This window comes from Chelonia mydas, chromosome 6, assembly GCF_015237465.2.
Source record: "Chelonia mydas isolate rCheMyd1 chromosome 6, rCheMyd1.pri.v2, whole genome shotgun sequence".
NCBI classification, from domain to species: Eukaryota; Metazoa; Chordata; order Testudines; family Cheloniidae; genus Chelonia; species Chelonia mydas.
This window is the reverse complement of record NC_051246.2, coordinates 100,938,299-100,954,012: the sequence shown is the minus strand read 5'-3', so window position 1 is coordinate 100,954,012 and position 15,714 is coordinate 100,938,299. Positions and strand designations below refer to the sequence as shown.

Genomic DNA, 15,714 nt, shown 5'->3' with positions numbered 1-15,714 from the left:
TGACAGGGCATGTGTCCACTGTCCCTTGTGTTGTAGCAGGGCAGACTGAAGAAAGGTGAAGTTACAATGAATAATTAAATGCCCATTGCAGGCCTTTACAGTCACTTGGAGGCAATGATGCCCAGCTGTTCACCCACTAACTCTGCCCAGAGCTCTTTCCTAGTTAAGTGTAGTGTGGTGTGGACCAGGGTTTCTCAACCTATGGCTCGGGACCCAAAATTGGGTCACCAGAATGTTTCAGAGTCGCATGGCAGCTCCTGTGGCTCCTACCCCTGCATTGCAACATCTGGGGTCCCAGCGCCACTCAGGTTTTGCCCAGTCATCATGACGACAGGGGTCCAGGTAGGCCAAATCTGAGTGAGTGGCACTGCAGCCCTATGAACCAGGTCACAACTCCATTCACACAAATTTGGTCCAGTCAGGGGGGTGGGGCCAAACCTGAGCAGCACTGTGACCCTGGAGGTTGGAACGCCAGGAGCAGAGAGCCACACCCAGCCAACCCCACAGCGCAGGAGTTGTAGGAGCCGCCACTGTGGAGTGAGTGCCGGGCAGGAAGTCCTGGAAGGAATAGATAGTGGGGGAAGGAAGAAGGAGCAGGTGAGCAATGTTGAAGTAGACAAAGTGGGGGTCAGAGCAGGAATTCAGAACTGGGAGTTAGTGGGTGAGCTGGTCCAGGGTTGCAGGTTAGCAAAAAGGGGAGGGCCCAGGAGTCAGGGGAGTCAGTTGGGAATGTCTTCTGAGCAAAGATCTGAATTATACAATTTCCTCCCTTTATAAGACCCTTGAGAGTATGGGAAAGGTTCATTTTTGCTCTCTTGAAGAGAAAGTTTCTGTGTGTCAGCAGGGGTCTGCTATGCAGAGAGGAGCAGAGCACAAACAGAAAAAGGTCCTGATTCTTGTTTGCAGGTCAGTGACTGTACAAAGTACAACAAATCTAATCTATATAACATTCAGAAACGCACTTTTCTGTTTGTTTTCCTCTGTGGTTGGAGGGTTTCTCTGTGTGTCAACACAGTCACTGATGTGTTAATAAACCTATCATTGGTGGGTGGAGGGGGATGCTACTTCCCACATTCTCCTGTAATAACTATGCTCCTGCCTGTGGTGTCACACCAGCTCTGGCCCCTAGAAGACACCTTTGGGAGGGAGGGGAGGACTTCACAGGCAAGATGTTAGAGCCCCAGGGTGTATTTTCTATGTACACTCTGCAAGTCAGAATGTCGGGGGGTGATGATTATTTCTCCCAGCCACACCTCCAGCCTGCTCACTCCATTGAAATCTGCCTTATCTCTGCCCCCCAACCCAGAAAGTTTGGCTGAGGAATAAAGGAAATAGTGTCATAGAGGTACCCGATTCCTTCCATTCTGTGTCGGAAGTGAGATCTGTGCCTGGTAGGTCCCTTTCGCATAAGGACAATCTGGGCCAGGACTTATACAACCCCCTTTTATTTTACCACCACCTACATTTTGGGCCTATGGTCTGACAGTGCCCCTTTATGACTGTGGGAGAGAGTTACTGAGGAATCTCTGGAAGACTGGTGCCATGTGCATCTCTGAACATCACCACGTAGTGCTACTGAGCACTTTTGCTTTGGGTTAGTGAAAAAAATCTAACTTTTTGTAATGGTTTAAGATCATTAATTAGGTAGGTGGTTTGAGGGAGATAGTGTGGTCTGATGGCCCAGGCGCTGGATCTATTCCCAGGTCTGCCACCAGTGTGTTTGTTGTCCTTGGCTGAGCCACTTATTACCTTGCTGTGCCTCAGGCTCCCCATATAGGCTCCCCATACATAAAGTTCCGATAACATTGCTTTACTGCCTGTGAAGTATTGTAAACTAAGGATGAAGAATGCTGTATAACTGCTGAGCAGTGTTGCTCTTTTTTATTAATATTATTTGCGATAGAACAGCCTTGTATTGTTTTGGAAACTTAAAATGGTTAGGCCGGGGTTAGCCAGGATTAACGTCCTCTGTTGATCACTGTTCATTTCCTACCCTTCCCCTCCCCATAAGCCTCCTTTGTCCACCTGTCATGTCCTGTCTGGCACTTAAACAGTAAGCTCTCTAGGGTAAGGGCAGTCTTCTCTGTTATGTGTCCGTACAGCATCTAGCACAGTGGGACTCGGGTCCTCAACTGGGTTTCCTTGGGGCTACCAAACAATACCAGTAAATAAATAATCATAACAGTTTTAGTTCTTTATGCCTTTGGTTTTTAAAAATAGACATAACCTAAACACAATTGCACTAGAGAGCATTTACTGGGCAAAATGATGAAAGGTGCACACTTCATGAACTGGGAACAAGGACTGTTCAGCAGCCAATCAGAACTATCTTTTGAATATCCCCTTTATTTTTGGACAGAGGGTATATAGCACTCAGGACACTCACAAGCTGCGGGATTCAGCAACTAATACAGACTGGCTGAGACTGCAGTGGAAAAGGAACTCTTGGGAAGCTGGGAACTAAAACAACAGGGGCTGTTTTGTGTCATGACTTGGCTTCAGGGAATTAAGAACAGATCCTGTCTTGAGATACAGAATGGAATTGTTGGAATTGTACATATTTCAACCTGGGGAGATTATATTATCTGTACGAGACCTGGCGAATTTGAATAGGACTTTATAATCTAAACTTTGTGCTTTCAACTAGTTTTTAAAATTCAAATGTAAGATGTAGTATTCCTTAGTGGGAGGAAGAAGGCACATTTGCAGAGGCCCAGTTGCTGCTACTCCCTGGCTACCAATCTCCTGCATAGAAACACAGATTCCTCACTTAGGGGCCACACTCCCATTGGTTTCCTACTCATCCTTGGGAAAACAACCTCTTTGGAGTGGGGGCTTGAGTGTGCAGAGTGGGAGCCTGTTCAGGATAATGCTGGAACTGTTAGCATTATTTTATATGGGGAAATCTCTTGGATGTGGTACAGAAAGTCTCTCTGTACCCCTGGCCCTCTACTCTTAGCCCTGACCCTCCCTCTCACCCCAAAATGCAGAGTTCCGCACATATGGATGTGACACATAGGAGCTGCTATAGGATTGTGGGGCAAGGATACCAGAATTTGGCTCTGTTTTTGTAATGGGAGAATAGCAGACATGGGCCCAAGCTTCAAAATTTAGATCTCGCTCCAGGTTCCTATTTTGAACCTTCTATAAAGTTTTCCTAGTTTCAAATTCCAGATTGTGTTTTAGCTTATTAGATAGGAGTCAGCAATAAAATTCAGATCTGGGTTTAGATTTGGGTTCACACTCCACCCTCTTCCTCAAAGTCTGGGCTATTCACAACCAATCAGGTCCATCTCTAACATAATTTGTAATGTTTCAGAAGTCATAAAGCAGGCAGTGCTTACGTGACCATGTTCCCCACTAGGTGCTGGCAAGTGAGTCAGAACAATAAACATGATCTTTATTCTGCAATACAGTTTGTGGGACTCTCTATTATAGTTGAGCACTAGGACCCAGCAGAAAGTTTCCTTATTTCTGTGCTTTTAGCAGTACCTCTGACACAAGGATAGCTCAGTGAGTATGGAGTCTGGGTTATGGCTGCATTCTGTCTATAGGGATCATTCCAAATATTGAACAAAACCAGAATGGAAGGATTAACTGTGAGAATATAACATACCTGCAACAGCAACTAATGCAGAAGGAAGCAAGAGCAAAAAACAAAGATTAAAAGGTAACTAAAATGGTTCTCATTTCCTGTCTTTTAATCTTTGGCTCAGTGTTTAGTATTGTCATTAGAAACCTATAAATGTTCAGGCAACTGCATGGGTGCACACTTGAATTTTTAGGTTTTGTCCCCCCTCCCCGGAAAAAAAAATTCCATCTGTTTCTAAATGGATACACTGCATGCAGCTTAAACTGTAAAAGGATGCAGGATGTACAGTAACCTTATTAGTTTAGTAATTAAACCAAAAGTAAGTTCATATACAAACAAACAAACAAAAACTTTCTGCAGGCGTTTAGTTGCTAAACCTTTTTGCTTCATTTGTTGTGGAAAAGCAGAACTTGCTTGATCTGATCAGGTAATTGATGTGTGTTTGTTAATAGCTTTCTAGGCTACATTGAGAATGAGTTACGAATGACAAAAATGTTCAAGGGCCTGATCCCATGCAGTCTTTACTCAGGCAAAACTCCTGTTCACTTCAAGGACTTGCAGGACGGAGTCCTCCTAATTTTGCAGTTGTGCTAATTTTGGTAGTTAACATTATTGATGGTCACTCAGCTTTGTTGTTTTAACCAAATTTTCAGATCTGTGGTTGCAATTTAGATCAAGCTTCAGGTCAATCAGCTATTCTGAATTTATTTTTTAGATTCTAAATAGAGATTAATAATATTTGGAGGGGAAACTGCCAGGCCAGAGCTGCTAAGAATTTTCTCCACTTTTTGCTCACAATACAGAAAGATATTTTTGGAAAATAAAGCATTTTCCCCCAGCAACTCTACGGCCAAATCCTACAAAGCTGCTGAGCACCTCCTGTGAGGTGCTGAGCACCTTCCCCTGACTTCAGTGGGTTTTAATGGCACTGAGCACATCACAGGATTGGACCCTTAAATTGCAGGGTGTTTTGTTTCATTTTAGTGTTAATAGGCTGAGTGTTGGTAGTTCTCAAACACAAGCTGTGCTTCAGGAAAGGCATTTGAGAACTGTTGGGGTGGATGATGATAATAATTTAAAAATGCATCAAATTTGAAAGGAATAGGCTATTGCCAGCCTCCATATGGAGATTGTCATAGCCAGTGTGCTTCCAGTTCATTGACACAAACAGTCATTTCACTAATCTTAGGCAGACACCCTGTTATATTTCTTTTGTTCCTGTGTTTCACTGATTTTTAGATCTGTTTTATAGAGAAGCCCAGTTCATACTTTACAGTTCGTATATTTGTTTTATACACACTCACGCACAATGATTCATCAGTTGTGTTAAGAGTGATTTGTCAAAGTTATTCAGAGAGGTATTTTCCTATTTTCGGATTAGCTTCCCTTTGCCTGCCTTTCTTCAATATTGACTTCTAACTTAGTTGGACTTTTTCTTGGGTTTATTTCTTCAAAATATATATGTGATTACTCTCTCAATAAAATAAGCCTTTCCCCCCCCCCCCCCCCCCCCAGCATACTTGTTAGACTGTGGTCAGCTTTTGTTTTGTATTATCAAAATATTTCTGTAAAATTCTGTCATTACTGCATATTGTGGTATACACAATTCAGTTGACTGAAACTTTAATTGCAGCAAACAGTGTTATGCTGTAGTATCATTTGTGTTACACCAGACTATTTCTTGGGTGGGTAGTGGGTAACTGGATTTCTTAATAAAATTATTACATTTGAATTTTTCATTCACAAAATGTTTACCCGGTGAGAGGGTAAATCAAAAATAAAAATGAATAAACAATTAGGATGAGTTTGTGCAGTATTAAAAAATCATGGCAAGGCCACTGTTATGAGCACAATGAATTCGGCAGCAAAACCGTGTTTTTCTCTCAGTATCTCATGCAGTAGCCAGGAAACTCTGGAAAGTGTGATCTCTTTGCAACTGAAAATATAAGGCCTTCTAACATTTGCAGCCTAAGCATTACGTGTCATTAAAGTAGCTCTCTTGTAAAAGAGGGACTGTCCCAGGAGCTGTAAAATCTATAAACACTTTTCTGATTGGCTTAAAAATTTAGACACAGGAAGTGGATGGTATCTAATAACAGACAAGTGGAGACACTGTTGTCATGGAAACTGAGAAGACTACCCCCATTTATTTAAAAAAAAAAGAAAGAAAAGAAAAGAAAAAAAAAAAGCCTGCATGTCATCAGAAATGCCTGCAGAACACGCTGGCTTCTGCTGCCTTTCCCACAGCATCTGTTGAAACCTGAGAATGTGCCTGTCACATCAAGGTCATGTTACAACAAACCCTGCACTGTCTTCCATATTTCGTATCTATATTTCACTTCAGACTCTTGAAAGAACAAAGAGTTAAGGGAATCAACCTGCAGTCCTTACTCAGGCAAAACTCCCACTGATTTCAGTGGGAGTCTTGCCTGACCAAGGCCTGTGGTATTGGGCCCAGAAGATGTTTCTGCTGAAGTTTCGGGTTCCATACTGTGAAAAGGCTAAGACAAGAGGGGCTGAGAAAAAAAGTATGCGGGTGACTATTATTTTAACTTGCTACTGGGCCAAACTAATTCCTTGTGTAGCTCCTGTGGCTTCCAGAGGAGTTATAACAGATTAATTAGGCCCATTTTATAGGTGCTGGAACTAAGGGTGCAGGCGGTGCTGCAGCACCCCCCGGCTTGAAGTGGATTCCATTATGTACTGGGCTTACAGTTTGGTTCACTGGCTCTCAGCACCCCCACTATAAAAACTGTTCCAGCGCCCCTGCTTGTCATCATTAATTACCAAAATATGTTAAAAGTTTATTATTTAAATTTGAATGTCACAACTCTCCTTCATGTCTTGGGGAAAAAACCTTGAATGAATAAGTGTCAACTGTTAACATTAAGTAATCATTTCTATTGGAGCCTCTGTTTGCTTCAGGAACACAGTGAAGGTAACAACTGAGACATGAAAGAAAAACATACTGCATGAGGGGTGAATACAGCATGGGAAAATAAAGACTGATAATAAACCGCTACAATTATTATTATGGTTAATTAAAGTTTTACTTTGCTGGTCTTTTGAAAAGTTTCTTGTGTCTAAGAGGGAAGAGCCATTTTGCTTTTAAAAGCTTAACTGGAATCTTTCACAGCAAACTCACAAGAAAGACTTGTGGGAGGGGTTGATTCCTTCCTCCCCTTGGGTAGCTGATGCTGATCTCAAACGTTTCTGACAGAAGAACATCTCTGCGTATTTATTACATTTGCTCCGAAGCATTTCATTTTGGTGTTCCCTTAGATCCTCATTTAGCAGTGTTATCCTTATCAAATGGTTAGTGTAAACCACTTGAATGCTTCACCCTCAATATAAATCATCAGTTTTGAAAGCTACTACAATGACTAGTCTGACCTTTGTTTTCTCTTTACTTGCATATTTCATTGGTTTTTAAGGAAAACTAGCTGACTGCTGAGCAGTTGTTATAGCTTTAGGGCCAGATCTGAGTTGATAACGAGCTGAAGGTGCTCAGAATCTTGCAGGAGGCACTCTGCACCTTCCAGGACTGGACCCTTACTTTCTGAAAAACAAAGGGCTGACTCATTTACATTAAGGCTAGAGCAGTGTATTAAATCAGTGTAAGTGTAATGTACTCCCTTTACGCTGCCAGAGGGGTTTACAATGAGTCAAATAAGTTATTTGAGTGCAAATAAGAGTCAGCCTCCGAGAGTTCTAGAACTGAAGCATGTCAGCTTATCATGAAAACATTGGTTCATGTACACTTTAGAAAAGTCTTTGAGATTTGGATAATTGCATAATTTTATCCAGCTCATATTTAATTAGCTAGATGTTGCTTTTAATTGAGTGGAACTTAAATGAAGAATGTGATGCTTAGTGGCAAAAGTTGTTCTCTTTTCTAGCAAAGAATTTCCTGTTGTCAGGATCTTTCTTATCTGTAGGAACGTTCATTGGCAGGAAATATGTCAGTTACTTGTTTTTACAAACTGAAGGAAATGAACTGGATTAGTTAGTTGCTTTCTCGATTCAACCTTCATTCTTCATGGTCCCTAATGTTTGTGTAACAGTATTTATCTCTGATCAGTTTAGTGTGTAAAAGTTTTATTACACCAAACACTTATCAGTACTCTTTGACATGTGAAATGCAAGATACAATCGGAAGCAAAATTATATTTGGTTTTGTCAATCCACATTTCCTCCACCCTGCTCCATTTTTCAAAAGTGGACTATAAAACTGAATGCATAAATTGCCTGTTTGCATGCAGAACTGGTATTTGGATGTGCAAATTGGATAACTAATTTCCTGTATAGTCAGTTTGCATGCACAGATTTTTTTTCTCATATAAAGGCCAGTTTCTGAGGGCATAAAGTCGTACATGAATTATTTTATTAATTGTCCTTTGCATTTCTAATCCACCTTCCACCCAGGGATCACCAAACACTTTACAAACATTAATACCCACAACACATGTGTGAGGCAGGGAGGTATTATCTCCATTGTGTAGATAAGGAAACTGAGACACAAAATGGTCAAATGACTTGTCCAAGGTTACAAAGCAAGTGAGTGGCAGAGCTAGGAAGAGAACTCAGATTAAGTCTCAGGTCTAGGTGTCCACCTCCCAGTCTTGGCTCTACTGCCATCCATAAACCCTGGAAGCACCAACTGAGTTTAAGTGCCTACATTTTTGCAGGTAAACTTCCCTAGGCCCCTATGTTACTGCCTTTGGAATGTGCACTGTTTCCTCACTCTAAGTATCCGGACACCTAGCTCCTGCCTAAGCTCCAGAGCAATTCACAAACCAGGGGAAGATAGGCATTTAGCTGCCTAAGTTGTCTCTGGGTCCAGATCTGGTAGGTATGCTCAGAGGCCATCTACCAGCTGGGGTCCCATTCAAAATCTGGATGGAGGAGGTGGTGGCTACTTTTAGCATGCTGGTTATAACACTTACCTGAGATGTGGAAGACCCAAGTTCAATTCCCCTTCTCTGCCAGACAGGGAAGAAAGGATTTGAACAGCTGTCTCCTACCCCTCACAGAATAGTGCTCTGATGACTGAGCTATGGGACAATCAGAGGCCTGGTCTACACTAAAAAGTTAGGTCAAAGGAAGCTGACTTAAGTCGACCTGTTAATGGATGTGTCTACACTACCAGGTCCTTTACACCAACCTAAATTGCCTTTAATGTTGACTTCTGTAATCCACCTCTGCGAGAGGTGTAGCGCTTAATTCAATTTTCATGGATTGACTGCGAGGTAGTGCAGACACAGTGTTGTGTAATTCGACTTAATTGGCCTCCATGTGGTGTCGTACAATGCTCGGCTGTGACCGCTCTGGAAATCATTCTCAGCTCTGCTGCACTGCAGCCATGTACACAGGAAACAGCCCCTCCCCTGCTAAAGCCCCAGGAAGTTTTGATTTCCCATTTCCTGTTTGATCAGCATTGGAAGCATGCCAGCTTGAACACAGCTGATCATGGAGACTACACGCCCCAAACACGCTCCTGCCTGGTCTGCACAGGAGGTGGTGGATCTCATCGCTGTGGGGGGAGAAGAGTCTATGCAGGCAGAACTCCGATCCAGCAGAAGAAATGCTGACATCTATGCAAAGATTGCTCATGGAATGGGGGAGAAGGGCTGCATGAGGGACACACAGCAGTGCCGTCTGAAATAAAAGAACTTTGCCAAGTGTACCAGAAGGCAAAGAAGGCAAACAGTCGTTCTGGTGTTGAACCCCACACATGCTAGTTCTACAATGAGCTGCATGTAATTCTTGGGAGTGATCCTACCAGCACCCCCACAAGCAATGTGGACAACTCACAGGTGTGTGAATCTAGGGACAACAAGGAGGACAATATGGTGGATGAGGAAGAGGAGGAGGAGGAGAATGGAAGACAGGTGAGCAGTGGATCCATTCTCCCTAAGAGCTAGGAAATATTTTTAATCTTAGAGACCTGTGGGTCGCAGGACATCATGGTGGCTGACCGTGATGCTGGGAAAGGCACCTCTGGTGAGTATACAGTTATAATCAAAGTCCAGTTAAACTTTAGTGGGCACACACATTTGGTGGTATTTCATGTTTACTGTGAAGAAAAAGCGAGGTGCTGTGGTGGCAGAGGGTGGCCCCCAGAAAAGACTGTTTATGTGGACTGGGATTATGTGGAATCCTCCAGGGATATCTCTAGGAAACGTTCATGGAGGTACTCTGCAATCCTTTGCAGAAGGTTTCTGGGCAGGACAGTCTTATTTCCTCCACCATAATAGGACACTTTCCCACGCAACTCCTGAATTAATTCTGCTGGCATCATTGCGGTACACAGCATAGCAGCATAAGGACCGGCTCTATACCCAGATGCTTGCAGCATCTCCTTCCTTTCTGCCTCTGTTACCCTCAGGAGACTGGTATCACATAGGGTCGCCTAGGGGAAACAGGGGAAGTTCTCATTAAAAGTGCTCTTACAAGAAAAAAAAAGGGCAGGTAGACCCACCCCACACCCACACATTCCGGATTACCAAACCATGCAGCCACTAATGTGCCTTTACTGTGCTCGGCGTGGGTCGGTAAGTAATTTAAAGTGGCTGATAGGGGATTGGGGCCCCACATGAGAGATTCCGCAATTTGGGAGTGAAAATGTTCCCCCCACCCCATTTGTAAACAGTTTCCCATGGAGCTACCTTTGCTTCCGACATGAGCCTGCCATAAATTTCATTAAAAGTGTGGTCACCCATGACCTGGGGAGGGCCTACTCACCATGGCTGGAGCAGTGAATGGTTACAGATTATGTTATGGCTTGCACCTAATGTAATAAGGGTTGTTTTTTTTAATGAAAACGGCCTTGCTATGGAAACATTTTATTCATGTGCAATGGCTCCTTTATTTTTTCCCCAGACTCACACACCTGTGAGGTGTCCACCTTGCTTGTGGAAATGTGTCCTTTGGCGTGTCATCAACACCTGAAAGCAGACTTTTGCTGATTGGAAGGAGAAGAAAGAGAACGCGGGAGGACATATTCACCGAGATAATGCACGCCTCTGGGACAGCTGACACAGAGCTGAGAGCGTAGAGGATTTCACTGTCCGAGAAGTTAGACATGGACTTTGAGAGCAGGAAAGCTTCCAATGAGCAAGAGGAGCAGCGCAAGATGAGATGCTTCAGATTATGAGGGACCAAGCAGACATGTTGTGATGTCTGGTTGAACTGCAGGAACAGAAGCAGGAGGGTAGAGTCCCTCTGCAGACCCTGGTGGACAGCCAGCCAGCATCGCCTGGTGCAGAATCACCCTCCCCCAAGCATTCCATGAGGCGTGAGCATAAAGTCCATTATCCCTTTCACTTAACTAGGGGGGAGGGTACAAGGGCCAGAAGGCTCCTATTCACAGACCTTTGATAGTCTGGAATGTGGTGTTATGTTACACACCTGAAAATGTTTCTCCTGTTCCAACTTTACAACCCCTTTTCCCCCAGGTCACCTTTTTTCTGCTCTCCCTCTTTACTTATGTTTGTTAAATAAAGTAAATGGATTCAAGAAATAAATGTTCTTTATTGAGTAGAAGCAGTGGGCTGGGGTGGAGGGTTGGCTTTACAGGGACAGTGATACAAGTCAGGTGAAGCTTTGAGAAAGCACAATGCAGACAAGCAGCTCATGTTACTGTAACTCATTATTGAAACGGCTTTTCAAAGCCTCGCGGATACGCAGCACCCCTTGCTGTGCTCTTCTTATTGCCCTGGTGTCTGGCTGCTCAAAAATGCCTGCCATGCGATCTGTCTCAACTGCCCACCCTTACGGAAAATTTCCCCCCTTTTTTTCACTATTATGGATATTATGGAGCACACAGCAAGCAGCTATAACCATGGGGATGTTCTCTTCACTAAGGTCCAACCTTATTAGGAAACTTCTCCAGCGCCCTTTTATATGACCAAAGGCATATTCAACCACCATTCTGCACTTGCTGAGCCTATAGTTGAAATGTTCCTTACTGCTGTCCGGATGGCCGGTGTACGGCTTCATGAGCCATGAGAGCAAGGGGTAGGCTGGGTCCCCCAGGATAACTACAGGCATCTCTACGTCGTCAATGTTCATTTTGTGGTCTGTGAAGAAATTCCCAGATTGCAGCTTTTTGAACAGACCCGAGTGCCTAAAAATGCGCGCATCATGAACCTTTCCCGACCATCCTACATTGATGTCGGTGAAACACCCCCTGTGATCCACCAGCACTTGCAACACCATTGAATAGTATCCCTTTTGGTTTATGTACTCTTTGGCAAGGTGGTCTGGTGCCAGAATGGGGATATGTGTGCCATCTATCACCCCACCGCAATTAGGGAACCCTATCGCGGCAAAACCATCCGCTGTGTCCTGCACATTCCCCAGACTCACTACCCTTCATAGCAGAAGTCAATTAATGGCCCTGCACGCTTGGAGCACAGCAGCTCCCATGGTTGACTTACCTACTCCAGATTGATTCCCCACTGACCAGTAACTCTCTGGCGTTGCAAGCTTCCAAATAGCAATCGCCATTCGCTTCTCCACTGTCAGAGCAGATCTCATCATTGTGTTGCTGAACTGCAGGGCAGGGGAAAGCTCTGCACAAAGTTCCTGGAAGGCTGCCTTCTGCATTTGAAAGTCCTGCAGCCACTGCTTGTCATTCCATACCTGCAAAACAATGCGGTCCCACCAGTCAGTGCTTGTTTCAGGGGACCAGAAATGGCGCTCAATAGAGCGCAGATGCTCTGTGACTGCCAGCAGCAACTGTGAATTGTTTTTTCAATGGCTTGCAGCAGGGCGGCAAATCCTACTTCGGCTCTGGAAATACTGCAGGAGAAGGCGCGAGGTGTTTGAGATGGTCACAGCAAGAGCGTACAACTGAGCAGGCTCCATGCTTCTGGAGTTTTAAGGTGGCCGTTTTAAGTTGCAAAAACCACTGGGTTGTTTCCTGTTAGGAAAGGGAGGGAGGGAGGGAGCATAGTGCATCATGGGATGCCGACGCAACGTTCCCATTCGCCCCTGCGACAATGTTTTGGTCCCATGAGGAATTGCACAAACTTCCCAAAACACACTGCGGCAAGCTGCACTTTGGGATAGCTACCCATGATGCACTCCATCGAGACACTGAGCATGGTGTGGCCATGCACAATCAATTTAATTAATTTGGAGGCTTGAGGTTGAATTAGATAAAGTCAACTTAATTTTGTAGTGTAGATAAGCCCTGAGATGGGGCTCCTTCAATCTCTCCTGCTGAAGCTGTTGCATGGTGCATAAATTAAGGTGATGGGAGCAGAGAAATCAGACCTGGGATCTCCCACCTTCCAGGTGGGTGCTCTAACCACTGAATTGCAGTCAGTCCCACCTGGATTGTGGATTCCACTGTGGATAAACACTTAGCTAGTCATTGGACTAGAGAGATAGAGAGAGAGAGAGAGAGGTCCCTCCCAGGATTCCAGTTTACAATGTAATTGGGGGAAAAACCCCACACCAATTGAAAACCACTGGAGGTACCAAAAATTCAGATCCATTTCCTTTTCGGAGCCTCCTCCAAGTCTGAAGTTGGTGGGATCCCAGATTGGAGACCAGTGATTAAGTTGAGATTCTGAAAACTGAGCGCTTACAGGTGGACTCATCGACCCATACTTAGGCACCGAAATAAGAATAAGTGGCCTGATTTTTTCAAAAGTGCTGAGAGCACACAGCAGTTCCCAGCCATGGAATCTCCTGGGTGCTCTGCACTTTTGAAATCCCCATTTATGTAGGTGCCTGACTTCATAGTCCTGTTTTTGAAAATCTTGGATTAAATAAATATAACACGAGCACCTAATGATAAGTCTTTTCATGGCAGTGTCTTTGCATGATCACTTTACCTGAGACCCAGAAGGTCTGTAAGGGGGATGGGCTGGCCTCTCGGACCCAAATAATGCAGTGTAAAAACAGACCTCATAGACTGCACCTGTTAACAAAACACTATATATTAAGCCTACAATAAGCTCATTATTAGCCTGTTCACGGAGATACTAAGTACTCAGTGATACCGTCACAATTTTTCATAATAAAAGAAACACTCAACCTAAAATACAAAGCTAAAGGTGCTGAATGGTCCTGAGCATGGTACAAACAGGAAGCTAGATTGATTGACAGTAATAATAGAGCTCTGGATTATTACTAGACATGAGCAGATCCAAACCAGGCCTATCCTGTGATTTCAAGTTCAAGGCTGAATCCATTCTAGAGTTCAGGTACAGATTTGATTGTGCCAAAATCTCCTGAGTTATACTTCCAAGGTTCTGAGATGGATGAGCCATCAGACTCATAGGCAGGAGACCTGGGTCCTTTCCCGATTTTCCCCTTGATGCTGTCTGTGGCGTTTGGCAAGTCATTTCTGCTTCCTGGGGATAATGATACTTATCTTCTATGTAAAGTGCTTTGAGACGTACTGTTGAAAAGCACTATATAAGAATTGAGTATTATTATTATTATTTTATTATATCTGTGCCATAGTTTCCCCTTGTGTAAAATGGGAATAACGAAGCTTGACACCTCTCATCATCTTGTGTCTTGATTATTGCAATATCCGTTTCTCTGGCCTTGATAAATGCAACGTTGCCTTGCTCATGTCCATTCAGAATGCTGCCGCAAAAATCATTTTCCTAGACCGTCACTTTGTTCATGTCATCCCTCTTCGGGTTCCCCCTTCTCTATCACATCAAACATACACTGCCTGTCTTCAATTCCAAGGCCTTTCACAGCCTCTCCTCACCCTACCTATCATCTCTCACTTGCTATCAAGATTTCGATTCCTGCCTCCAGTCGGCCCATGCTGCCAGCCTCCATTGTCCAGTTATTAAATTTTCACACACGCACCTTTGTGCTTTGCTCATGCTGCTCCTCATGCTTGGAAGAAGCCCCTCATAAATATCCTCAAAACTACTGCTTATCCTTCTTCAAACCCTGCCTTTCAACTCTTCTTTTCTGTGATGCCTACAAAAAAATGGAGAACTGTTAGGCTGCTGGTATGCTGACATCATTGCCTATCATGCTGACCAATGTTGTCTAATTGTTTCCTTGTACTCCCCCATCAGCCTGTATGTATCCATCTGTTGTCTTTTGTCTTATATTTAGATTGGAAGCTCTCTGGGGCTCATACCAGCTTTTTGTTCTGTGCTTGCACAATGCCTGGCACAATGGGGTCCTGGTCCATGACTAGGGCTCCTAAGTACTATAGTTAGATAAATTCATAATAATTTGTAAGAGCTTTGAGATATGTGGATGGAAAGAGAAATATAGATGATGATAGGTTTCAGAGTAACAGCCGTGTTAGTCGGTATTCGCAAAAAGAAAAGGAGTAGTTGATGATGATGATTTTATTTATTATTTTGCTCCAGCTAGGACAGCTGGTGTTGTGAAAGTGCAACTATTAGATGTTCTTACCTTTAGTTGGGACAGGGCCTCTATTCTGTAAGGGCATGCGGGGTGATTCTGCTCCAATGGCTGTGCTGGGGAAGCTCCTCCCTTTCCCCGAAATCTACATTTGCTGTGGGGTAATCTTCTAGCTGCTAACACTCTGCCTCCTTTCTCTGACTCTGCTTCATTGCATAGGCAGAGGGATTCTGGTTCGTGAGTTCTTTAAAATGTATTCCCTTGGTGACTGGCATCAGTCAGCCAGGAAGGAAGGCACCCCCTGCGTTAGGACACTGTGGATATTGGGACTCTGCTGCTGCTCAGGTGGAGTGCTGGGTCCCTTAACTTGAACCTAATTGCACAATACTTACCAGCCGCAGATACTCCTCCACATCCTATTCACGTCAGCTGAGCTACTTAACATGGCTTCAAAGACAATATACTAGACTTTTTAACAAATTGAGTTTAAGAACAAGACAATACAAGCTAGGCTTTGGAAAGCAATTCACAACATTAGCTTTATTGCTAATTGCTGCTTGTACTGTAAAATATTAGTACCCACTCTTTTTTTTTTCTTTTCTTTTTTTGCTTTCCTGTAGACCATTGATCCTGCTGCTACAGAACCAAGTAATAACCTTACTTCTGCATTGGCCCTGACTTGTATCTTGAGTTCTCCACGCCATAGGCAGCTCTGTGACTCCCTGATATGGTGCTGGGTTTTTTTATGTTTGGCTTTACAC

The 15,714-nt window shown here is 43.8% G+C and overlaps 1 protein-coding gene across 6 annotated transcripts in view; it reads left to right on the top strand.

Annotated features, from left to right (window-relative positions):
- Positions 1-3,469: 3,469 nt before the first annotated feature.
- FOXN3 (forkhead box N3) overlaps positions 3,470-15,714 on the top strand; it is a 307,996-nt gene continuing 295,751 nt past the window's right edge. For 2 of the 6 annotated variants that reach the window (XM_043550130.1, XM_043550122.1), the window contains exon 1: positions 3,485-3,670. The gene's annotated coding sequence lies outside the window, so the exon portion shown is untranslated. Of the gene's footprint in view, positions 3,671-15,714 lie in introns of all 6 variants that reach the window. The other 4 variants (XM_043550128.1, XM_043550124.1, XM_027818310.3 and 1 more) reach the window with 3 other exon arrangements.